The 26,654-nt window shown below is 38.6% G+C and overlaps 1 long non-coding RNA gene and 1 pseudogene across 1 annotated transcript in view; both read right to left on the reverse strand.

Moving 5' to 3' along the window:
- Nucleotides 1–19,702, reverse strand: part of LOC132210724 (uncharacterized) — a 70,356-nt gene extending 50,654 nt beyond the window's left edge. Inside the window, exons 1-2 of the long non-coding RNA XR_009446904.1 lie at nucleotides 19,489–19,702; nucleotides 2,445–2,517 (exon numbers count right to left, since the gene is read on the reverse strand). This is a non-coding gene — a long non-coding RNA (uncharacterized LOC132210724). The remainder of the gene's footprint in view (nucleotides 1–2,444; nucleotides 2,518–19,488) is intronic.
- Nucleotides 19,703–24,828: 5,126 nt separating this feature from the next.
- Nucleotides 24,829–24,947, reverse strand: LOC125461647 (5S ribosomal RNA; annotated as a pseudogene).
- Nucleotides 24,948–26,654: the final 1,707 nt, after the last annotated feature.

Raw genomic sequence — 26,654 nt, forward strand, 5'->3', positions numbered from 1 at the left:
TAGACCAACGATATATATACTAAGGCTACAAGAGTAGGTCAGAGGCTGGAGATTCTGGGAAGTGACTCAAATCTGTCTCACCAATGCCACTCTCCCATCTACAAAGCCCAAATCAAGAGTGTGATATAATGTTCCTTGCTTGCTTGTGTGGATTCTGGTCTAGATTCTCATCACCATTCAGGACAAAGCAGCCTGATCGACTGGCACACCACACACAGCCTTCAACATTGATTCCCTTCATCATTGCTGCACTGCGGAGCAGTATGTATCAACTACAAGATACTCTGTGGGAACTCACTAAGGTTTCATTTATAGCACTGTCCAAACCAATGATCTCTACAACCTAGAAGAATAAGGGGGAACAGACACATGTGAGCACTTCACCTGCAAGATACCCCATAAGCCACACAACCTTACTTGGAACTATTCCTTCACTAGTACTAGTTCAAAATCCTGGAACTGCCTTCTGACAGTTTTGTGTATATACTTAGGAATACAATGTTTGAAGAAGGCAGTTGGTATAGAGGAATAAAAACTGCCCTAGCCAGTGGTGCCCACCTCCCAAGAATGAATTTAAAATAAAAATACTTGATAGATGCTTCTTTCCTAAATTACTAATTTTGAAAACAATCTTCGACATTGAGTCACATTTTAAATAGGCCTTTCCCTTAGAATATGGACATTAGAGTTTTAGATGAGGTGGTAGGTCAGTCAGGAGAAGCCAAGTCTCGAGATAACAAAGTCATGAATGAGGATTGCAACAGCAGTTAAGCTGAGGCAGAGTTGTATGGAAAAGCCAGGTAGCAGCCTTTCTTTCTCCATGTTGAACTTTCTGAATATGCAGCTTGTTGGGTGACGTTGGTAAAATCAGCACCTGAATGTAATGAGGTAAGTTGAGCTGTTAACAGAGAGCTTAACAAGCATTAATTCCTGTTTATTGGCAACTGGTGACAAGCTGCTTGGTGAGAATGCCGGCATGCTGCATGCAAAAGCATAAATATTGGAGCGAAACATCAATTGACATTTGTTTCATTGTTGATAATAATGGTTATGCACATAACATTCATATGATTTTCTTCTATTGATTTAATGCATGTTTAATGGATAAGTTTTAATTTGACTTGATGGAGTTAAGTGGTATTCCAGCCACTTTGAAACCAAGGCTTAATTTTCCCGAAGGCTAGTTCTACTCTGCAAATAGGCAATGTTTCCATTTTCTTTCATTGCGTTTAACCTAATCCTTCTTCCTAGAACCCAAAAGCAAGCCACTGGAGATGAAACTGGACTTCACTAATGGCATGCAAATGGTTCCCAGCAATTAGGGACCCTTTTGTGCTCCTTCTGCCAATGATGCGTTCTCCCAGGAGCTCCAAAAACTGGATTTCAACAGGTATATTCAGAATTTTGGTTCAAATAATCTTGTGTTCAAATTCTTTTATGAAGTAAATAGATAGTTACTTGTCAGGGTATAAGGAACATAGAATCATAGAATCCCTACAGTGTGGAAACAGGCCTTTCGGCCCAACAAGTCCACACTGAACTTCAGAGCATCCCACCCAGACCCATCCTGTATAACCCACCTAATCTACACATCCCTATGGGCAATTTAGATTGGCCAATCCACCCAACCTGCACATCTTTGGACTATATAGCGACTATCTATATCAAAATCTATAGCAATTTTCCTATAATGCAATGTTCTATCGTTGAGGTCCTGCAAGAGTGTAAGCATTGTGTTAGAGGACAACATTCTGTGTAATTTCTTGGATTATCCCTGTTGCCTTTAACAACTTTGGCTAGCCTCCAGTCTTCTGGGTCCTTGTTAAGGCACAGGATGAGGCACAGTGATTGATGTAGAAAAGGCTTAATAAGGCAAACGGTCTGTGCTGCACCAATCTTAAATTCTTTATGAAGTATTGCTTAAGAATTTCATACTTTCATTGATCAAGATTGCTTCTATAGCGACTCCTAAAACTCCCAACCCGATCACCCGGAAGAACAAGCAAACTTTTGAAAATGCCACCATCTGCAAACTCCTATCCTCCAAACCATATAACTTTGTCATTTGGATCTATATCGCTGTTTCTTCACTTTCCCTAGATCACAAATCTGATGTCTTTCCCTGACATCACTGTGGTGGTCTTCTATCACTGAGACTAAAACACTTCAAGGAAATGCCTCATCACCACCTTCTCAAGGGCACATAGGGTTGGATACCAAATACTGACCTTAACACCAATGCTCACATTCCTCTGAATGAATTAAAGAGAGAGCAATGGAATCAATTTTCATCTTTTTTTTTCAAACAGAGAATGTAGTGTGTTTGAGTAATTCATATGAAATATTTTACTCAAACCTGTTCATTTTATATTCATACTTTCATTGGATCACTTGAGTGCAGTGATGAAAGGAAATCCCGGTTGTAATCTTATAACAGATCCTACCTGGGTACTTGTGGACAGGAAATCACATTGGTGTCAGAGGGAATCTATCATCTGTCAGATTTTCCGCCATTCCCTACATCACAGTGCAAAAGCAGAAAAATCAGAGTTTGTTTATCATTGTCTCTTTATCTTTGAAACCAAAGTAATTAATTATTCAGGATGTTAATAATTCTATCAAGTTAGAAGTGCCCCTTGGCTCTTTCTTCATTAAATTGTTATTCATTAGAAGCCTATGATAAATTGATTATATGTACACTCTGTGAAAGAAAACCTTTATTTTAAAAATCGTGCAGATATTCAATAAATGATTAATAAAAAAACTAAAATTCCACCATATTACTTGATTAAATGAAAAGCTTCAAATGTAATGGAAGAAACAACTTGTGTTAAATATGAAGCAAGTATGCACACACTGTTCATATTTTCAGTGAAAAATTATTGTTCATGTATAAATAATTGTCTTGTGGTGCGGTTATAGAGTGATAGAACATGGAAACAGGCCCTTCTGCCCATCTCGTCCATGCTGATCAAGTTTCCTAAACCAAATTAGTCCCATTTGCTTGTGTTTGGCCTATGCCACTCTAAACGTTTCCTATCCACGTACATGTCCAAATGTCTTTTAAATATTGTAATTGTACCAGCCTCTACCACTTTCCTCTGGCAGCTCGTTCCATATAAGCACCACACTCTGTGTGAAAAAGTTGCCCCTCGGGTCCCATGTAAATCCTTACCCTTTTACTTATGCCCTCTAGTTTTGGACTCCCCTACCCTGAGAAAGGACTTTGGTTATTCACCTTATTTAGCCCCTCATGATTTAAAAAAATGTCTATAAAGTCATCACTTAACCTCCGAAGATCCAGGAAAACAGTCCCAACCTATCCAGCCTCTCCTTATAACTCAAACACTCCAGTGTTGGTAACATCCATGTAAGTCCTTTCTTCACCCTCTCCAGCTCTACATCGGACACAGAAGGTGTGAAATTCACTTGTCGGGTGATAAATTTGATAATCTCCAAAAACTAATGTGGATCACAATATGTGATTTACATTTTCTCATTGATTGTGATCTAGACAGCATGCCAGTTTGTGCTATCATCTCATTTCAATAGTTTCTGCATTGAGCCAGAACTAACCACATTGGTGATTGGAGGGTTGGGGTAATTTTTGTGAATAGTTAATGGTAGCTTTCATCTCTAAAAGGTGTGGTGCATTGTGTCTGGGCCAGGGTTGGGTGCACTGCTGGAAATGACTTGAGAAAAATTGAAGAACAACATACCATGAGAGATAGTGGGCTCTCGGTTTTTCATACTCTGTACTGGAGGCCTTGGTGGAGGAAATGGAAAGGAGGGAGCAGCCCTGTATTTGCAGGAGCAAGGAGACTAGCCAGACACATGCTGGGAAGACTGTTAAAGCTATAATATATAGAAGCAGAATTAGGCCTTTTTCAGGCCATCAAGTCTGCTCCATCATTTATTGATGGGCAATATGTTTCACCCTGAGGCTGTGGTCTCAGGCCCTAATCTTTACTACTAGTGGAAACATCTTCCCCATGTTAAATATATGCCTGTCAGTGTTCTGTAAGTTTCAGTAAAATCTGCTCTCATCCTCCTAAACTCTACAGTCCTCAACCACTCCTCATGTAACAAGTCTTTCATCCCCAAGATCATTCTTTCAAACCTCCTCTGGATCTCCTCCAAGGCCAGCACATCCTTCTGTCGATTTCGGGCCCAAAGCTAGTCACAGTTTTCCAAATGCAAACTGACAAGAGCCTTGTACGTTCACAGCAGTACATTTCTGTTCTTGCATCATAGCCCTGTTGAAATGACATTGCATTTGTCTTCCTAACTGCCAATTGAACCCATAACCTTCCTTCAGAGAACTGAACTCAGACTCCTAAAGTACTAAGTGTTCTGAGGAAGGGTCACCAGACCCAAAACATTAACTCTGTTTTTTCCCTTCACAGATGCTGCCAGACCTGCTGAGCTTTTCCAGCAACTTTGTTTTGCTTCTAAGTACTTCTGTGCTTCAGATTTCCAAAGCTTTTCCCCATTTAGAAAATAGCTTATACCTCCATTCTTCCTTCCAAAGTGCATAACTTCACATTTTCAAACATTGTATTTCATCTGCCACTTCTTTACCTACTCCCCAGCCTGTCCTTCTGAACCCTCTCCACTTCCTCAATACTATCTGTCTCTCCACCAACTTTGTGTCGTCTGCAAACTTAGCAACAATGCTCTCAAATCCTTTGACCATATTTTTAACGTACGATGTGAATAGTAGTGGTCCCAACAGTAAACCTTGCGGAGCTCCACTAGTCACCAGCTGCCATCCTGAAAAAGACCCTTTTTGTCCCCACTCTGTGTCTTCTGTCAGTCAGTCAATCCTCTGCCCATACCAGTATCTTGCCCCTAACACCATGAGCTCCCATCTTATTTAGCAACCTCCTACAAGGGCAGCTTGTCGATAGCCTTCTGAAAATCCAAATACAGCAATTCCTCTGTATCAATGAGGGTTCATTCCCAAAAGCCACTGTGAATGATGAAATTCACAAGTGTGAAGCTTGTTAAAAATTCGTTAAAAATTGTGGTTATTCTTTTTTCTTTTATTCATTCACAGGATGAGGGCATCGCTGGCTAGGCTAGCATTTATAGCCCATTCCTAATTGCCCAGAGGGCAGTTAAGAGTCAATGACATTGCTGAGGGTCTGGAATCACACATAGGCTAGACCAGGTAAAGTTGGCAGTTTCCTTCCCTAAAGAACGTAAGTGAACTATGTGGATTTTTCCCCAACAATCAATGATGGATTCATGGTCATCATTAGATTGTTAACTTGGTCCCCAGAACATTATCTGGGTCTCTGGATTAACGGTCCAGCAATAATACTGCTAGGCCATTGTTTCCCTGTTGGATGTGCAATTTTTACCTTTGAATGTTGATTTTTGTTAATATTATTTTTTGGCATGCTTGGTTGAATTCATGATTCACGATTTCTTGGAATCGGAGGATTTACTGTACATCACATCCACTGACTCTTTGTTTAACTTGCTTGTTACTTCTTCAAAGAATTCTAAAAAAGTTTTCATGCATGAATTCCCCTTGACAAGCCATGTTGAATCAGCCCTGTTTTACCGTTAACTTTCAAGTACTCTGCAATCTCATCCTTAATAACAGACCCTAAAGTCATACCAACAACCGAGGTCAGGCTAAAGAGCCTATAGTCTCCTGTTTTTGCCACTCTCCCTTCTTAAAGAGGGGTATTACATTAGCCATTTTCCATCCTCTGGGATGTCTGCCGTGATTCCTGAAAGATCTTACTGATGTTTCCACCATTTCCTCAGAATTCCTTCAGAATTCTGGGGTGTAGTCCATCCGGTCCAAGTGTCTTATCTGCCCTCAGGCCTTTCAGCTTCCTCAGCATCTTCTCCTTAGTGATGACCATGACACTCACATCTGTGGCCTGACTCTCTCAAAAGTTAAAGCTCTGGTATACTGCAGGTGACTTCTGCTGATACAAAGTACCTATTCAGTTCCTCCGCCATTTCTTTGTTCCCCATTACTATTTCTCCAGTGTCCAATGGTTCAATGTCCATTCTTGCCTCTCTTTTACCTTTTAGAAATCGAGAAAATATCTTACAGCCTTCTTTTATATAAATAGTTAGCTTACTCTCACATTTGATCTTATCTCCCCTTATTGCTCTTTTAATTGTTGTCTGCTGGTTTTTAAAGGCTTCTCATTCCTGGCTTCTCACTAAACTTCACCACATTGTATATTTTTGTGTTGGCCCTGACTTGCCTTGTCAGCCACGGTTGCCTGATCATCCCCTTCTCCATAAGTTGAATTTCTGTTGTTCTTCACGAATTATCCCCAGAAATCCCTACCATTGCTGCTCCACTGTCTTCCATGGTAGGCTTCCCTTCCGATCAACTCTGACCAGCTCCTCCTTCATGTCTTTGTAGTTCCCTTTACTCAATTGCAATCTTGTTACATCTGATTCAAGCTTCTCCCTCTCAAACTGCAGGGTGAACTGTATCATATTATTGTCACTGGTGCTTGGACTCGCTAATCAAGTCTGCCTCGTCATACATCACCAAATCCAGAATTGCCTTGTTCCCTTTCAACCACTATCTGTCCCCAAAAAACCCCACCTCATGACATTCCAGAAATTCCTTTACTTGATATCCACTACCAACCTGATTTTCCCATTCGATCTGACTATTGAAGTCCCCCATGATTATTGTGATAGTGCCTTTCTTACATGGCTTTTCTATCTTCTGATTCTTCCCCACATTGTGGCTACTGCTAGGAGTCCTGTACAAAATTATCATCTGGTTCTTTTCACATTTGCGATTCCTTACCCTAACATACAGATTTTCCACCACTCAACATTATATCACTGCTTGCAATCACTGTCATTTCATTTCTTACTGACAAGACAAACCCTGGCCTCCCCCACCCATCCTTTCAATTCGGTACATCCTTGGATATTTGGTTCCTAATCCTGATCCCTTGTAGCCACACCTCTGTGATACCCACAACATCATGCCTATTAATTTTAATGTGTCCTAGAAGCTCATTTACCTTGTTACAAATACTGCATGCATTTAAGTACAACACTCCCAGTCTTGCAGTGACTGCCCCCCTTCTCATTGTTGCCCTCTTATCTGCTGTGCCTGAAGTTAGATTCATGATCCTTTCCATACTCTCTGTCCTAATACTTGTTCTGGAAACTTTAATAACCTCTGCTGACCCCTTCAACTTTTTCAATAATTTTCCATGCAACTGAAGCCAAACTTTGACTATTTAGTTTAAAGCCTTATGCACAGCACTAGTTATGCAATTTATAGGACTCTGGCCCAGCATGATTCTGATGGAGTCCATCGCATCGGAACAGCTACCTCCTTCCCTAGTACTGGTGACAATGTCCATGAATTCAAACCCATTTCTCTTACAACAATCTTTGAGCAATACATTTGTCTCTTTAATCTAGTTGATCCAGTGCCAGTTTGCACATGGCTCAGTTAGTAATCCAGAATTTCTTATGTTTTTGGTTCTGCTTTTTTTTTAGACCCTAGCTGCTCATATTCCCTTGGCAGAATCTCTTTCTACCTATTTTGTTGGTACCTTTGTGGACCATGGCAGTTGAATCTTTCCCCTCCCATTCCAAGTTCCCATGCAGCCCAGATAGATATCCTGAACCTGGGCATCAGGCAGGCAACATAGCCTTTGGGACTCTGGATCGTGACCACAGAGAACGGTTTTTTTTCCCTGACTATACTAATCCCGATTACAACTACATTTCTCTTTCCTCCACACTTTTGATGTAGCATGATGCTGTGGTCAGTTTTCTCATCTTCCCTATAGCCCCCACTCTGATTCACACAGGGAGCAAGAATCTCAAAACTGTTAGTCAAGCTCAAGGTCTGAGGCTCCTTCAGCACTACCTCCTGGATCTCTCTACCTGTCTTGACACACCATCCTGTCCTTGGCCACTCTCTGAATTTGAGGTAGTTAATCCAAGTGGTTTGAATACCTCCTGGAACACGGCATCCAGGTAACTCTTCCCCCTCCCTGATGCATCACAGTGTTCAAAGCTGACAGGTCATCAACTCTGAGCCAGAGTTCCTCAAGCAATCAGATGTGGCTGCTATGAATCACAATGGGACCTGCCAGCTCCCATATCATGCAGTTACAACAATCACCAAGTCTCTCGTTTCTCTTTTAATTGCTTAGGTCTTTAATTGGACTGTTAAAATTTCACATTGGACTTTTAGATAGCAGCCTGTAAGTATTTTCCCCATTTACCTTCAATCTGAAAGTAACCTATCATATATTGTCAAATTAGTTTTTATCACCAACCAATGAACTTATGGTTTACCTTTGGCATCACTCTTTTGTGCTGGGCCTGTGAACCTGGGTTTCAATTTACCCTCTTTAATAAAAAATTACAGACTATGAGCCTTAAAAAAATGCAGAAGGCACCTCTTCTTCTCTGCAGCAAATTTCCATTTAGCCTCCAAATTCCCCAAACTATATTCTCACTGAGGCTCTGTCTCACTCCAGATGAAACAGGCCCTTTCTTAATTAGAGCTGAGGTGACTTGAGGCGACTCATATCAGTTAAGCTTTAATACTAATTAAACCCTATTAAGGTCCTTTCTTTAGGTAAAACTACCTATAGTGTATTTCCACAAGCTCACCATTGGCTGAGGGAATGGCATCATCTTCTGCATGGGGTTGAGCAATTGTCTGGTCTCTGGCTATCTGCAGAGTGCCAAGGGCCTTAAGTGTTTCTTCTGTCACAAGCTGAGGACACTGTGTCAGTGATCTCTTCGTCAGATTGTGATCTCAAGTCAAATCTGGACAGGATACCCACAAAGATGCAAGTCTCTGAGCTGGAGGAGGGTGCAGGTGAAAGGCTTGACAATGGATACTCTGAGGGTTCAGTAGTTCCTCCTCAGCGGTGGAGGTAAAGATGAGGGTTTCTAGCATTGGCCTCTTTGGGGCAGAGGTTCACTAGGTGCTGCTGATACATTCGTAATAGAAAAGTGGAAATTAATTAGGATAAAGGGAGAAAAGCTTGTTCAGGTTAAAAATGAGTTGCACTGGAGCTAATGGGAGAGCATGGAACACAGCTCAATGAAGCTGTATCTGATGATATGGCCTCTACTGGTAGTCTGCAAGAGAAAAGACAACCTTTCTCTCCACCACCGGTACATCCAAGCCCCTGTCTGCAAAACTGGGAGCTAACTTGCTTTTCTTAGCCGTTTCCTCAAGGACTGCTAGGTCACAATGTAAGGGTTAGGTCCTGCTTACAGTGTTTGAAATGGTGTGTAGCTGAGCATTAAATATGGCGCCAGTTGCCTGAATGTCAGCGCCTCCTGCAACAGGGAGGTCAAAGAGCCTAAATACATAATTAGTAAAGTGAAGAATAGACATGACAGAATGTCACTACAAACCGCAGCAGGCCAGACATCATGAAAGCAAAACACTAACAGAGAAAAGGAAAATTTAGCTCTGTATGTCTATGTAGGAACCTTAGAACCACGGCTGGTTTTCAATACTCTTTCCTCTCTGTTCAGTCTGTTGTCAGCATTTTAGAACCAGATTCTATACTGTTAACGCTGTGCCTATTAGTTTTACCCAAAGTCTTTTGTAACTAAACTACCAGTTTTCTCCTTGCTGAAGATGAGGAATGCAAATAACAAATTACACCTGTTCTATAAGTGTTGTCAATGAGTAGATAATCCAAATCAAATTATACACATCACAGCTTGAATTATATCAGTTGCTTCTTATTCCAAATCAATTGTGAAAAACTGAAAGGACTGGCCTGTTTGTTTTATTCATTTTCTGTTGCCCTTACTGAATTTGTAGGCTGGTATCTCTTGGATATAAATAGATTAAATCCAACAAAAACATTTCCAAACAGTGAATATTTACATTGCAAAACTAAAGCTTCTAAATCTGTGTTTTAGATTCCAAATTATTTACTGTAATTTCTTGTGCAGCGTTTAGCTAGTTAGCTGTACACATTATATTGTTGGAAACCACTTTAATAAATTTCCTTTAGAAGTGATGGCAGAATAGCAATCCAAATGCAGCAGTGAAAATTTATGGTTGATTAAAATAACCCTTTCCAACATGTAAACTCCGAGTTTCTGTTATTTTGGAATTTGTGGAGAATAACTTCACATGAAAGTAGTTTCCATTACTTACAAATAATACAAGTATTTTCACATGAATCCTTTTCTGAGTCACAGATCACAGACACCAAACATCAGACCACAAAACATCAACAATTTTTTGTTTAAGTGAGCGACGTGTGAACTAGCCTTACACAGTAAATTTGAAGAGCTATTAATTTTAATACAGGTGAATCCATGATAATTAAATTCTCACTGTTTTTTCCACAGGGTAAAAATATAGTGCTGCAGAAGTCCAAGGAAATTAATGATGCTATTATATATATGAGCGTCTTTTACACTTTATATGATTTTTGTTTCTCTTATATGGTTTAAAAATCCCTATGATTTAAATGCTTAATGTTGCACGTTTCTAGGAAATTCACGACGATTGCCTTGTAACCTTTTATGCATCGACCTTTTTAAAATTATTTGGTGGGACATGGGCATCACTGACAAGACCAGCATCTTATTAACAACAGCCATCAACTGAGTTGCTTGTTTTGCCATTTCAGTGGGAATGGGAAAGAATTACCCACATTGCCATCAATTTGGAGTCGTATGTCTGTGAGGGTAGAGACAGTTTTCCTTTCTTCATGGGCATAAATAAATCAGATGGGTTTTCACAATAGTCTGTGATAATTGGCGTAAACTATCACTAATACCTAGCTTTTATTTTCCAGGTTGATTTGTTGAATTTAAATTCTTGCAGATGACATGGTAGAATTTGAACAAATGTTCCCAGAACATTAATGTGGGCTACTGCTCCGGTGATAGTACTGCCACACCACAGTCTTCACCCCACACTATTATCCGAAATGCTATCTCAATTGACCTTCATATGACACTTTGATGCCAGCATTGCATCATTTTTGGCTACGCTACAACAGTCACTGTATTTCAACATAGTTCATTAAATGTGAAGTGAAATGGAATTTTTCTGAAAGACAGGATAGGTTACTGAAGAAATGCAATTTGCTAGTTTCTTCATTGTGAAAAATTATGTTGTGGCAAAACAGTTACATTAATCTATTTGGATAAGGTTATTTTTGCAGCTGGTGTATATATTGGAAACTAAAAATCGATGGAAAATGTAGGAAACAGAGATAAAAGAAAAGTACACAGTAAGACAGACAGGTCAACAAAGGAAACAGAGCTCTAAGCGAGAGATAATAAATTGCAGTTGTGTAGACTGACAGAGGCACTGTCCTATTGCTGAAGGAAGAACAAGATCAAATGCAGTGTTATGGTTTCTGCTATGAACGTCTGTGCTGGCTTTGGAAGCTAAGGAGAAATGATGAAAACATGAAAACATTGATCATCTCTCAGTGCAGCAGAGTGTAAAATGTGAATGTGTAAGTTAGCTCTTTCTCTCTTTTAATAACAAAACTTTCCTTCTTTAAAATTCAAATTCAGTCTATTGCTCTCTTCCTTGAGATCAGGTTGCCAGCTTTAGTCACACAAATAGCATTAACAACTGAGGCTATGTTTCAGCCCACAGTCAGATAAGTTCCCAGCTCCGCAAACTTGACTCTGGTCAATTTTTTCTGGACAATCAGATTTTGGTTTCAGGAAGTGACAGATATAACCTGGAAGGAGACAGCCACAACAACGGTGATGAGTGAGGCAAGCTATGGACCTTCACCTGAAATGAACATTAATATTTGCAGTAGCTCCATGAACCATAGATTTGTAAACTGCAATCTCCACAGAAAATGGTGGGAGCTGAGTTCAGGGCCAGGCCTTCTGGGATCAGAGTTCCAGCACCATTTTTGCTAACCTGGAAATTCTCTCTGTCTTAATGAAAATTCAGTCTTGTGTTTTCTACACCAAATAATCAGATATTTAGTAAGAACAGTATTACATGTAGCCACTTTAATATAATTGTTTTCTCGAGCTGTAGAGACTCCCACCTAATTCAGGTAGTGGTCTCTTGGGTAATGGAAGTCAGGGTATTATGATATCATTTGGTTATAAATGCTGAGCCAATAAGGGCAGGAACACTCTTCCATCACCCACAGTGAAGCCATGGACTATCTAGTTTTCCTAAGTTCACCATCTGTGAGTTGCCTGTGGATGGTCATTTTGGGCGGGCAGCTAAGCAGTGAAATGTCAATCTGGCCGAACTCTTAAAATTGATTGATTGATTTATTGTCACGTATACCGGAGTACAGTGAAAAGCTTTGTTTACGAGCAGTGCAGGCAGATCATATTAAGCAAGGATGTGCAGATCAAAGGTTGTAAAAAAATTTAGACAGAGGCATACAGGTTACATTGCATGGGGCGTGCGCTAGGCGAGATCAACATTGGCAAGATCAGCATTATTTGAGGGTAGACAGTCCATTCATCAGTTTGTTAATGGCTGGAAAGAAGCTGCTCCTGAACTTGCTGATGCGTGTGTTCAAGTTTCTGTATCTACTCCCTGATGGAAGAGGTTGTAGGAGATCATGGACCAGACTGTCTATTGCAAACCAGTAGTGAAAAGCTTTGATATCCTACTGGCTTTCCACCAGGAGTAAAATCTCCATCTCAGTGTTATGCTCCCAAGCCAGGGCTAATAACAACTTTACAGAATCCCTAAATATAACCTACATGACTGTAATAAAGGGTTGATGAAACCAACACAATCAGCAGCAAAGTTAGAATGCATAAATGCTTTAAAGCAGTCCTCCAACTATCTGAATCTCATAAATGCATTTTAAAATTAACCCTTCCTCTACACTCTTCGAAGGGATTCTGATAAAATTGTTAGACTTTGCATGGCTCACTATAAAGAAGGAGGCAGCATCTGCGGGGAGGAAGCTGATTCTGATGAAGAGTCACTTGACTCAAATGTTAACTCTGTTTTGACCTCACGGATGCAGCCTGACCTGCTGAGTTTTGACAGCAGTTTCTGTTTTTGTTTGTTTCAAATCTCCAGCATTTGCAGTTCTTTGTTTAATCTGTTACAAAGAGGGAGGTGTTGAATCCAAAAGGTGTGCCAAAGATAGGAGGAAGAAATAAAAGTCACATGACTTTAGTCTGAAAAGATGCAAGATCGAAAAAATTATTTTACTGATAATTGCCCTTTGTATATTCAGTGTTTATCCTCTTAGCTATTAGCTCTATGAGTCTTGCCATTTGTATATTAGAGTGTCTTCTAAACCCATTCTAAAAGCAATTTCAGCCTAAGTGATAAAGCTGCCTCTTCAGAGGACTTTCTTGCCTAAATTTACTAAAGAATTGGCCTAATACACATGCAACATGATCATCTGACCACATTCTTTTTCTCATCTTTGTAATGATAGTATAATACTGCATAATAAGGGGAAATTTGCATAAAATTATTAATAAAAAGCAGTTGTGTCTTTTCCAAAATGGTTCTGTATTCCATTCCCATTGTATTTAGTGCACATTATTTTGGAAACAGGAACTCAAATTTGTAAATGACATATGAATAAAGCTGGACCTCTTTTCGTCAGAACATTAAAAAAAAGCAAAACCTTTGAATCTGAAAAGTGAAGTCTGCCGTAAGTGTGGTGACAATCTTCCTACAATAACCGCAGAAAATGCTGGAGAAATTTAGCTTGCCTGGCAGCATCTATGGCAAGAGAAACCATGGTAGTGTTTCAAGTCCATTATGACTGTCCTTCAGAACTTCAGGTGCAAGACCGTAACTCAGTTTCTCCACAGAAGCTTTCAGAACTGCTGAGTTTCTCCAGCATTTTCACACAGATCTTACAGACCTCATCATACAGTTTGTTACAGATTTTCAGCATCCATACTATTTTCGTTTTAGTTGAGAATCTTTCTACATCAGTGTGTGACTCCAGTACATTCTCTGGCATACTGTTGGACTATTAAATCAAACTGAAATCCCCATAGATTTAATCTACTGCTAAATGACTGGTGTTTTTATAATCATATGAGTTCTTACTTACATGTATATGAGTGAAGTGCTTCAAAAGACTAGAATGCAAAAATTGCTTACTCAAATGAAGCAAATTTCAACTTCTAGCAACAAACAAATCACAAATTTCACTTTGTATTAAGGACTGTGTAACATTTGGCTCATGGCCAATATCTGCAATTTTGTTTTTCTTTTGTGCTACTCTTATACCTTATTAACATTATTTTTCACCAGAAATAAGTGCTAATTAAATTGTACAACATGTAGCAGAAATTTCAGTTGATCAGGGCATGTGAAATCTGGTCTGTTTTCTACTTCATCCTGATTTGAATAATATTTATTGCAGACACTTAAAAATGCAAAAACTTGTTCATAACACATCTCTACTGCTGGAGCACCAAACACTGTAGAAAAAGCCCTTTTTGTTTAGCGGCATGGTTCAGCTTTTAGCAATAGATTTGGACTCCCAACTAAAGCAACTTAGAATCTGTCTCAGTTACTGTGCTGTGAAGTTGCTAGCTACAAGATCCACAACTGTAAAAACTATTAAGTCAACCGGATAAATTATCAAACATCAAGGGGCCATTTTATACTGGAACACTGTATATTTTAACCTGATGCATGTAATTATTCTGTAAATGAAAGGCTGAACTGCTTCTGACACGTAATGTGGCAATTTTACTCTTGTGTTTTATTCTCAACTATCATAAATGTGCTGGATTGGTGCTGAAAATGCATAGGATCCAGCCGTCACAATGCAACAGTATTTGCACATTGTTGAGTCGGAGTGGGAATTTTACATGGCAGGATTTTTGCACTTTTAAATGCAAGTGTCCTGCCTAGCAGTGAGCAAACAGCACCAGTTTTTGAGAATTTGCAGTTTATTCAAGAAACTCCAGGCCATTGTTACTAACAGGAAAAAAGGCTTTTAAATGACTCAAGTGATTTATCAGAAACAGATTTAATGATAAGGGAGATCTGGAAATCTTATGGGCAAGATGCAGGTGGATTCTATTTAATAAGTGCCCATGGCACCGGGGAAAGTCTACCACCATGAATAGTGGATTGGCTAATGAATAAAAATCAGAGTCTTATAAGTTACACCCCAGAAGTAAAAGGTGCTGGAAATATACCACTGCTCTGACAGCATTACTGAAAAGGAAACAAACGTTAACAGGCTGTATGAGAACTTTAGTCAGAATATCAGCATTAAGGTCCTGAGTTTGCATCCTATAAAATCAACATGCCAATTCTCTTTAACAGGTAGCACAAGTTGCAGTGTATGTCACCAGACCACCATATGTTTTTTTAAATTAACGGATGGCACAAAATAGGCATTACACAGCTTTATTTGCAGAGCTATTTCAGATGTAAACATTGTAAAATCTGTTGATAAATTCACAAAAAGTATTGGTCGTGCTCGGTTGTGTTTGGGAAGTATAAATGAATCAAATCTTGACTAAAAAGTAGCAAACTGAAGAAAAATAAAGGCTAAGCATTTAAAATGGAAAGAAGTCACTCGTGGTTTATGTGAAGATCTATCTGCCACAAGACCTTATCATCCCAAAGTTACACATTTGCAAATTTTTGTGCAACAAACAGACATCAACATCATGTTGCTGATTAGGATCAGCAAAACAAATATGTTAGCTAAAATAAAAACAGAAACAACAGGCTGGGCAGATTCACTCACAGCTGCAATATGAACTTTTCCAAGTGGCCGAAATCTTGCAGTTCAAAAAGTGCTCTAGGAATTCAAATCAACATAAAACTTACTGATACTGACAACAGAAGTGGCAAACATTGTCCACAGAGTATGTTGCTGGGATTATGCACTTAATTTTGGCAGTGTACTTGAGCAGGAATATTGATACATTAGAAATCACTGGGACAAGTAAGACAATGTATATTGCTGCTATGAATAGAAAGTGTAATTACACAGTGAAGCAAAGATCATTAGGCAGAGCAGCAGGAAACAAACCTGGGTATGTAGCTGTACCAGAAATAGAAAGCATAGACACATTGAAAGCAGTAATCACTAAGTCAAGAAAAATGTTAGATTGTTTAATTAGGTCGAGAATGACATGAACATTCTGTAAAATATTGATGAGATGTCTGAGGCATTGATAAAGGCCAGTATTAACAAAAATATATCTGGAAAATCATGAAATGGGAGCCACTGATCCTTGTGGTACACATTTTAAGGCAAAAATGAACATTGGAGAGTAAAACTTTAAGGTGTGATTTATCATGCTTTGTTTCTCCCAAAAGTGTGACAACTGTCAAGTGTCTTCAGTACATTCCTGGAAAAGGTGGTAGGCCACTTAAATGTATCAATCAGGGCCTTAATGCCTGTTTCAGTGCATTATTTACCATCATCACCCTTTTGGTCAACACCAGAAAAAACAAAGAAAGATTTTCATGATTACTAGATATTTCAAAGCATATTATAGCCAATTAGTTGGTGCTGAAAAGTAGCCACAGTTGTAATGTAAGAATGCAAGAGAATGATTTGCTCAGGAATTCTTGATTCTAAAGCAGGCCAACCAATGATCCTCACAGGGAACACTGGAGGCTGCTGACACAAATTACCTGGAGCCAGAAGGAATGCTCCCATTTTCTGTTCTATAAGAAGTAGTGGAAGGACAACCAAGTTCCTTCAATTACGATCAGGCAGGGTCAGTATGAGGTGAATACAGAGAGTTACTTTCCTGGACTATAGGGCAAGAAAGAAGATAAAATTACAATGAATTGAAATCTTGGTGTTAAATGGATTACACTTGATATTATTAACTTATGAAGGAGATTTCCAGCCAGCATGATTGCTTCAATTTCAATTAATGCATTTAGAATTGAAAAGGGTGAATGTCTGGTTTATTGAAAAGGGTGATGTTATCAATTTGAATGATGAAAATTATCTGTATACTTCATGGGATTATAAGAAATCTATAAATGATAAAAATCCAAAATAAATGTAAAAAATCTTTGGAAATATATGAGGATCTGAGAAGGGAAAGAGCATGTTAATTATTTGGGTATTCACCATTTGTTAGATGTACTATGCAATTTCCAGAATTTTAGTTTTGTTTGCACTGCTCTGAGTAATTCAAGGGTGTATCCATAATTGTGAAGGTTTCCCATGGTTGATACAACTAGAAAATCATAAGCAAGTTTTTTTAATACTCATTCAAACTTTCACAAGACACAATAAACAAAATAAATTTTCATAATAGTTGCATATGGTAGCTACACCAACGTTTTTTTCCTCCATAATGAATGATTTTTAAATGTTATTATCATAACAGAATAATAAAAAATAGCAAATGAATGGGATTGGTATACATTGCATCTGCTTTTTTAGTATATCTATGTAATAGAAGGATGAATATAACCAATCTGCTCAGATATTCATCCCACAAATAAGTTTGTCAGGTCTATTACTTTTTGTGTGCCCTGCATGTACACCTAAAAAAGGGCATTTGATCCCTGGCAAAAGTAAATTAAGAGCCTGAAACCTGTTGTGACACCCCTTTGATAAATATCCTTCAGAACACATTTGGTCAACACCAGAGAAAACAAAGGAAGGTTTTCATGACTCTTGGATATCTCAAAGCATTTTATAGCCAGTTAGTTTATATTTGGATAGCAGTTACTGTTGTTATGTAAGAAACACAACAATTAATTTACGCACAGCAAAATCCCACAAATATCAATGTGACAATGACCACAAAATTTTTCTTTTTTTTATGATGTTGACTGGGGACACAAATTGACCAGGACATAATGTCCCAAATCTTCTTTGGTTAAGTGCCATTTGATTTTCAATATCAGCATAAGAAAGTAGATGCTTTCATTTAATATCCCATGTAAAAGATAGCAGCTCCAACAGCCTCTTTACTACTGAAGTAGAATGTTAATCTCAATTTTGATTTTTTTTAAAAAACACCTTTCATGTAGAAGTACACCCCCTGCTTACTTTGTGGGAATCATCAACAACCTCCCTCACGAACTGCTCTAACAGACATCAAAAAGGATAACTGCAGTGGGGGACATGAAAGCCAAGAGCTTGGGAGAAATCCTCTGAAATTTCCATGACAATTGCTAAAGTAAATTCAGATCAGGCTAATGGAGTATCTTTCCTCTCCAGGGTGACATGTCTTCACCACATAAAACCAGTCAACATAATAGCAGTGTCACAGCCAGGTAAGGAGATATGAGTTGGTTCCTTTCTTCTTAAACCCCTCTGTTGGCAACAACTAAAAAATTCTAATTCTTTTTAGTACGTAGCTGTATTACTCTCCAGTTAAAATTTACTTTGGTAGTTCATAATTAAGGAGCCAATTAAAAGATTTTGGGGTGAAAGTAAGTGGGCATTCATTACTGACTAACTCAGTGAAAAAAAACATGAACACAGTGTTAAACACATAGAAAAGAAAAATATGAATTTTAAAAAGGATCTGGTGCAAAAAAGTACACTATGAGTATAATGTTTATAAGCCCTTCAGAGACCTTTAATTGTTAGATTTAAACTGAGACCACAGTTGTTTATAGGGTAACATATCCTTGGTAGTTGTGAGATTTGGAGATACTTCTGAACTTTTAGGAAGTGGACATTTCTCTACTTGCTTTTCACCAGGCATTGCCTCCAAAAGAAAAAAAACAAAAGAAAGCAGGGAGTAAGAGAGTCTTTCAGTTCTGCTGCAGAAAATTAATTCTTGCCCTCTGTGCACTGCCCAAAATTATGTGTGTGAAATATAGTTTACTTGTCTATTCCATTGTCCAGCTTCAGGCTGGATAACCTGTAGCATGAGTCTTTCATCCAAATATGTAAAACTTCAGAAAGGTTTAAAATCAAATAGAAAATATAGATCTGAGTGACTATTTTTTATCATTTTAAAGACATATTAATTTCAGTTCAGACTGGGTTTTGATGGTTTCATTGATGGTTACATGACATTTGGCTAATCTTGATCAGGTTATTATGCAGCCATCTTAGGCAATATTTTTCCTCCTTCAAAAGGTGCATTAATCCTTGAAACATTCCAGGTCTTAAAATCACCTGACAGAAGTCAAAAATTGACAGCTTATTTTTATCACTGTTACAACAAAAGCACTGGGCACACTTACAGCTGGTTAGTGACACACCGTATTTTAATATTTTAACTCCCTCTAATCCTTCCCCACCCTTCATGGGGTTGGAGCATAATACGTAATTCATCGTTTTTAAATTGTCAGCAAAATTAATCAATGTACTTTCTCGCTCCGCTTAATAAATATCCCCTTCAAATGTTTTAGATAAAAGGGGAAATCTATTTTGAGAGGCACCCAATTTGCATATGTAATTATTTAAGGAAAATTAGCATAATTGTGAAATACATTATCCTTAGTGGCATAATAACTACATCTGCCTAGTTCTGCAAAGATAGTAGTTTATATTTCTGAGTTATCATCAGAAAATATTTAATTGTCATTACCTTCTTCTTCATTCTAATATTTTACCATGCTCCACAAAGCAAAAGAGGTCATGTTGCACAAAATTCCAAGATAACGGAATGAAGCAGCTTCACACACACATTTTTCAAGAATACTCTTGCAAAAGCAGGTAGCGAGGTGAATTCATAATACTTGCTGAGGATTCTGAATGTTCTTCAGTGGCCGGTTGACAAATTTAGAGGAGTTGTCTTTAGATTTAGAAATCAAACTGCAGAAAACAATTTACTAACTAACACAGCACTGCACAATACCATCATCTACTAGCCCAGTCCAATTAACATATTCATAAGGTGCCCTTTCTAAAACATGAATTATTTATACACTTAGCCTACTGTATAACTACAGGTCATTGACTAAATTACAGTCCCATTCAACTAATTATCATAATGAGCCACACCTGCTTTTCCTCTCAATTGAATATAACATTGTTACTTCCACTCACTCATGTTTTTAAATATACCAATGTAATATTTCCTAGATTTTTGGGAAATCTTTCATAATACAAACAATTTGTACTAAAATAAAGATTACTTTAGTAAATAGAACATAGGAGCTATTAGGAATTAAAGTTTCACATTTTAGTCACGAGTCACCCAGTAAATTCTATAGAATTTACTTATCAAGGTTATATTTGGAGTTCAATATTTAAGACAAATCTTCATACAAATCTAACTTAGTTTTCCAGTTTACTTCATTAGAACTCAAGGTCACATCACAAGCAATAAACACAAATCATCAAGTTTGGAAAGTGAGAGAAACTGATTGCAGATTCAGGAACAAACACAACAGCCAAAATTCCCAATTATGTAGTTGGCCGTGGCAGCCTTCCATCTGACAAGATGTTGATATGCACCATGGCGGCCAACTCTGTGCCAAGCATCTGAAATAAAAAGACAAACTGCTGGCAAAATTCATGAAGTTTGTCGACATCTGAGGAGAGAGAAAAAGACTTAAAGTTACAATGTAACATGAATCTTCTTCCGGACTCTTCACTCCCTCCAATACCCTTCAAAATAAGAGCGTCCAGAGGTCATGATCATCAAAGACTGTCTCCCAGTTGTCAGTGTTGGTGCCTGTCATCTTCTTACCCCACTTGCAGGTGTCAGAAAAGTCTAGTAAGCAGAAAAATTTGGTAAGCATGCATATGGGTATTTTAGATCAACAGATTTAACAATACTGCCTAATGCATGTGTTTTAGCTTTATAACTGGTTTACTAACGCATTATCCCATGCTACTGATTCTATGCTAGGTTTCAAGCCAATCTCTCTGTGTAGTTTTGAGCTCTTGGCTCATTAAAGCATAGCATGTTATTAGTTATTAACATAGATTAATCAGTGCCAGCTTGAATCATTTGGTATTGCTGTTACATCCGAGTAAAACGTTGCTGATTCAAAAAATACATAACTTTGCTTAAGTCATAAGCGTTATATGGACAAAAGCTATACTGTCAGAGATAATATCAATCTAGTGAGATGATAAACAATTGCACTGTTTGTGGGTTTTACTTATTTAAGTACATGTAAAAGAGCTCATAGCACTATACACAGGAGAGACAAACATTCTATTCATTTTGGTGAACATTCCTCCCCCAGATAACTCCATCAATATCTCGTTTGATGTATGTAAATTGCGGTCATGTGTACCTACATAACAATAATGACTGTACTTTATAAGTAATTCACTGGTGTTTGGGAAAATCAAAGGACTCAAAAAGGCATTGTAAAACTGCAAGTCTTTTCTTTATTAATGAAAAAGTTAATGTGCTCATTACCATACATTTGTTTAATTAGGTTGTAACTATTGTCCACTATCTCAAATTTCCATTTCATTTAAAAATATAATAATCATAACATTGGTTAGCTGTAAGCTAATGTTGGTCATAACTCTCATTAGGGAGCAGAGCCATATCACACACTGGTGTATTTGTTTCAGAAGTGACGTTACTCATGCCTTTTATGCAAACCAACATAGCGATGTCCACAGCTATTAGTCTCTTAACAGGGATACCTCAGCTGTGTCAGTGATACATCCCGTTCACTAATTATTTATAGTTGAATCAGTACCCAGTGTAACAAATGCATGATTTCTTTGAACATAACAGTGTTAATAATGCATAAATTCTTTGTTATGCTGGTCTTGTTATGGGGTATGTGAAAAATTCTTTGTTTCATTTCCATTCCAACCCCTCCCACATCTCTTTCCCTGGCACAAGGGTGAAATAACTAGTACTGCTTCCTCCCCCATTGCAGAATTGCAAAACTTAATTGATTTTGCTTCCTACTTACATTCTACTGTTGCCTTCAACTGGACCTTCTCTTCTCTTCCTTTCATTCTCTGATCCAAAACCACACTGTGAATGACAAAGCCCTCAACCATGTCCAACACTTCAAGCTTCACCTCTTCCTCTCCCTCCATGAACAATGATAGAGTACCATTTGTTCTTACTATTGGAGTCACCATCCTCTGCATTCGAAGGATCATCCTTCACCATTTCCACCACCTCCAGCAGGGTGACACTACCAAATGCATCTTCCCCTCCCCTGGCACCAAACACAATTTCCAGACAAGCAGTGATCTACTTGTGTCTCTTTTTCTCTAATTTACTGTATTCACTGCTCCAAGTGGAGTCTCTACATTGGTAAGAGCAAGCATAAACTGGGTTACTCAGAGATAAGAAGAACTGCCGATTTTGGAGTTCGGATCTGAAACGTCAGCTTTCCTGCTCCTCTGTGGCTGCCCGGCCTGCTGTGTTCCTCCAGCCCTACTCTGGTGGGCTACTTTGTGGAACACCTCTGCTTTGTCCAAAAAATTAACTCTGACTTTCCATTTGCTCACCATTTCAATACATTCTTGCTCCCATTATTAATATTTCTGTCTTCGCCAGCAGCAGTGTTCCCATAAAGTTCAATGCAAGCTGGAGGAACAATGCCTCATTTTCAGCTTAAACACTTTACAGCATTCCGGACTCAACATTGAGATTGACAATTTCACAACATGAATATTATCCTTCACTTTGTTTACATTATCTTTCCAAAACCCATTCCAAGTTTAGATGGGTTTGCTCACAACAAAGCTAACATATTTTCTGCTAGACATACCTACTATTTTGCAATTTTATTTCTCATTCGCTAGCATTAGCACTTCCTGTGTCTTATGCTCTTGTTGTCCTTGTCATCTGTTCCACTAACAACTCCTTCCTTTTTTTGTCAACAGCATAAAAACCAAAACTTTTCAGCACCCTTCAGTTCAAAAGAATAGTCAACTGGACCTGAAATATTAGCACCATTTCTTTCTCTAAAGATGCTGCTAGACCTGCTGAGATTTTCTCAGCATTTCATGTATTAATTTCACATTTTTTGCGTAGTGATTTTTTTATGCATCCCTGTGGGATTCAGAAATTTCTGAAGAAGGGCCTAGACCCAAGACATCAGTTTTCCTGCTCCTCTGATGCTGCTTGGTGTGCTATGTTCATCCAGCTCTAAATCTTGTTCTCTTATGCTGACTAATAATGCCAGTTTTAAACCAAGAGAATAAGCTGAAAGTCCAAACCTGATAGCTTAGATTGAAAAGTTACCAGAGGAAATGTGAGCTGAACGCCTCCTCCTAAGTGATAATTTTTTTGCCTATAAACACTGCCGCAGAAAAAAGAATTTCATTGCAAATGCTGCAGGGCAGCTAAGTCCAGATATGGATAAAAAAACACAAGCTTCAACAAAAAACTTATCATGGAGCCTGGGTCATAGAGCCAGTCCTAAAGTCTGTTGCTTGCCCCCATTTGGCTTCTTCCCAATGACTCACCAACAACACAGCACCACCTTCTTTTCATTACGTCTCTCACTCTTGATTGACAACCCCGTACCCAATTATATTATGGACCACTTTGTGCGTGTATGCCAGGGGCCCAAAATTCAAACCAGCTTCATCAGTCGCTGAATGGAGACATCCAGCAGACATTCACAATCACTGATCTAATTTAAATGAAGTTCAAGTTCCAGAAGGTATATCTCAGCTGGTGCAGAGATCACACCCTGAACCCAGTTCACACCAGCAGGCAGCACTATCAAATTCCACCCCCCATCATTACTTAGTTATGGGGTAAAATATTAGTCGATTTGACTTTATCACAGTTGCATTTTGCGCTAAAAGCGATGTATTTATAGTAAATGACTAGAGCACACCACATCAATTAGCACTATGTCAGTGCCAATGTACAGACAATTAGGCTATTTTGTTCCTGTAAAATTATACCTTATTAAGCTTTTTGTAGTTATCAAAAATGCACAACAGGATTTTCATTTTATTTCACATGCTGTTCTCCCAGACAGAAGAGACATCTGTTTTTGTGGGGATTAAAATAGTTCAACCAAAGCACAATGTTTCCTGTCACAAAAAAAAATCAGTCTTACAAGGCCACATTTTCCATGGTGCAATTCTGATGATAAAGCAAACAAGGGTACATGACTGTCGAATATGAACTAAATTTCGATATGTCTAGCATTCTCCGTGCAGGCACTACGAAGGCGAAAGTTGTTTCAGGCTACAGCACAAAATGGCTGATAGCAAATTAACAGCCTGTTTTACACATTGAGTTTCTTTTCCAAAGATTCAAGATCAATTTGATCTCCTATTTTCCATCCTCACTCAATTTTCATTCAGGCTGTTGGATTTTCTCTCAACTTATCAGGTATGCCACATTTTGATGAGAGGAAGTTCAGCCTTTCACACACCCCACATTCAAGGAATTATTTTTGTACAATTACCAGAAGGTTTTACATTTCTCAGGGTTTAAATTGACCCAAGATGGTATGAGCTTCATTGAGATCCTTGGAAAGGACCCAGAAATATCCCAAAAAAGGATATCAATCTCAGACGGATACCATTAAACCTGAATGTAAGCAAATGGCTCATTTAGAAGCTAGAGGTATCAAGGGCACACTTGTATCTTAGGCTCCAAATTCCACTGATGGTTTATAAAGAACCTGACTGGTACAATCTTACTATGTAAGTAAACCTAAACCCCTAATTTAGGTACCATGAGGCTTAAAACCCAATATCAGAGGAGCTGACAGAAAATTCAGGTTCCAATGTTCTACTCTGAGGTTTCAATTAGCATAGTTATCTTCTACACAGTTGAGATTATGCATGTAGTATGGAAACCTTGTGCTGCCTGTTCAGCTCAGTGATTTTAATTTTCTTTAGCCTGTTTTTCCCTAATTAACCAATACTCAGATATTACTTCAATTGGAGCAAGTGGGACTTGAACATGGGCCTCCCAAACCAGGCTACAGACCCTAACACTGCACCACAAGAAAACCCTTAAAGCCTACCTCACCTGATATTCCCAGGTGGTGTCCCTTCCTACTACTAACCAGGTCTGAGTCTGCTCAGCTTCTGAGATCGGATAAGATCAGATATTTTTAGACTAGTATGGCTATCAGCTCACTGAGGCAGGGTCACTGGACCTGAAACATTAACCCTGTTTTCTCCTTCACAGATGCTGCCAGACCTGCTGAGCTTTTCCAGCAACTTTGTTTTTGCATCCCACTGTGTCCACAATGAAATGCACTTCAGGCTAAATGCTGAGCAGGATGAATCCATACGAGGTATATGCATTGCTAACATAACTTGCAATTAACCTGCAATTCTTAAAGGGGGATAGCTTGCTCCTCTTAAAGGTTGGTACTTTCAGGTTGAAGCTGGTAGAGAAGCTGTTTGGGAAAGGCTTTGACAGAAGGAGTAATATTACTTTTACACTGACAGACCAGACCATGGCAAGGAAGAGGCAGATTTGGCTCTTATCATCTCTTTGGAAGATTTGTACTCTACATTGTAAGTGTCAATGGCTAAATTTATTGCATCTGCCTTTATGGAGAACATTTCAAATGGTGGCATGTCCAAGGTACTTTCTCAAATCCCCTTTCTCCCATTCTCACTTCTCACTCTACCAGCTTTCCTCACTTAAATCTGCCTTTCTGTATTCTGTTAATAACAAGTAACCCTTATCACCAAGCAGACATAGTCTATTGCATCCCATTGACTGAAGGTTAGTAAGAATGGCTGACTGGCACATTGAGGTTGCTGCAAGCGCCGTTCTTGTCCTGATGTGTATCTGTAGGTGCTGGTGTAAGAGGTGGCACTGTTCTCAGTACCCAACTCCCTGGTGATTTGTAACAATCCTATTTACTGAGAAAGTGATAGCAAAACTGTTCCCTTAAGTTCCATCAAGACACAATCTCTTATTGAGCCTTTTCCTCCTCTCCTCTCTGTGTTTCATGCCTCTGTCATACTGCAAATATAAAGCTCTGTGAACACCAACAGGCTTTTTCTGTTGAAAAAATCGTCAACTTCCTCTGCATTCGTTTCAAAAATCAGTAACATCTCTTTCTGACTTTAACAGCTTTCAGAGGTCCTATAATATCTCCCATTTGCTCTTTCACAATGAAAGAAAGCCAAAAGCACCACAACTGAAAGTATTAAGTTATTTCCTTCAAATTTTGCTAATAGGACTTCCTCATAGTGTTTATAAAAACATTAATAATAGCTGCAAGCTGCAAAGTTGTTGATCAAGCACCGGATCAGCATTTCACACTGAGTAGTATCAGATTCTGCCTCCTCCACACACTTCAGGCACACAAAGTCATAGCGATATACAGCACGGAAACAGACCCCTTTGGTTCCACTCATCTATGCTGACCAGATACCCTGTATAAATCCAGTCCCATTTTTCAGCATTTGGCCCATATCCCTCTTAACCTTTCCTATTCATATTCTCATCCAGATGCCTTTTACATGTTATAATCATACCAGCCTCCACCACTTCCTCTGGCAGATTATTCCATACAAGCACCATCCTCTACATGAAAAAGTTACGCCTTAGGTCCCTTTTAAATCTTCTCCTTTCACTTTAACTATATTCTCTCTAGTTTTGAACATGCCCACCCTGGTGAAAAGACCTTGCCAATTTACCCTATCTACGCCCCCCATGATTCTATAAATCTCTATAAGGTCACCCCTCAGTCTCCGACACTCCAGGGAAAATAGCCCCAGCCTATTCAATCGCTCCTTATAGCTCAAATGCTCCAACCTTGGCAACACCTATGTAAATTTTTTCTGAATGCTTTCTAGTTTCACACCATCCTTCATCTC

This window comes from Stegostoma tigrinum, chromosome 19 (genome assembly GCF_030684315.1).
Source record: "Stegostoma tigrinum isolate sSteTig4 chromosome 19, sSteTig4.hap1, whole genome shotgun sequence".
In the NCBI taxonomy this organism is placed as follows: Eukaryota; Metazoa; Chordata; class Chondrichthyes; order Orectolobiformes; family Stegostomatidae; genus Stegostoma; species Stegostoma tigrinum.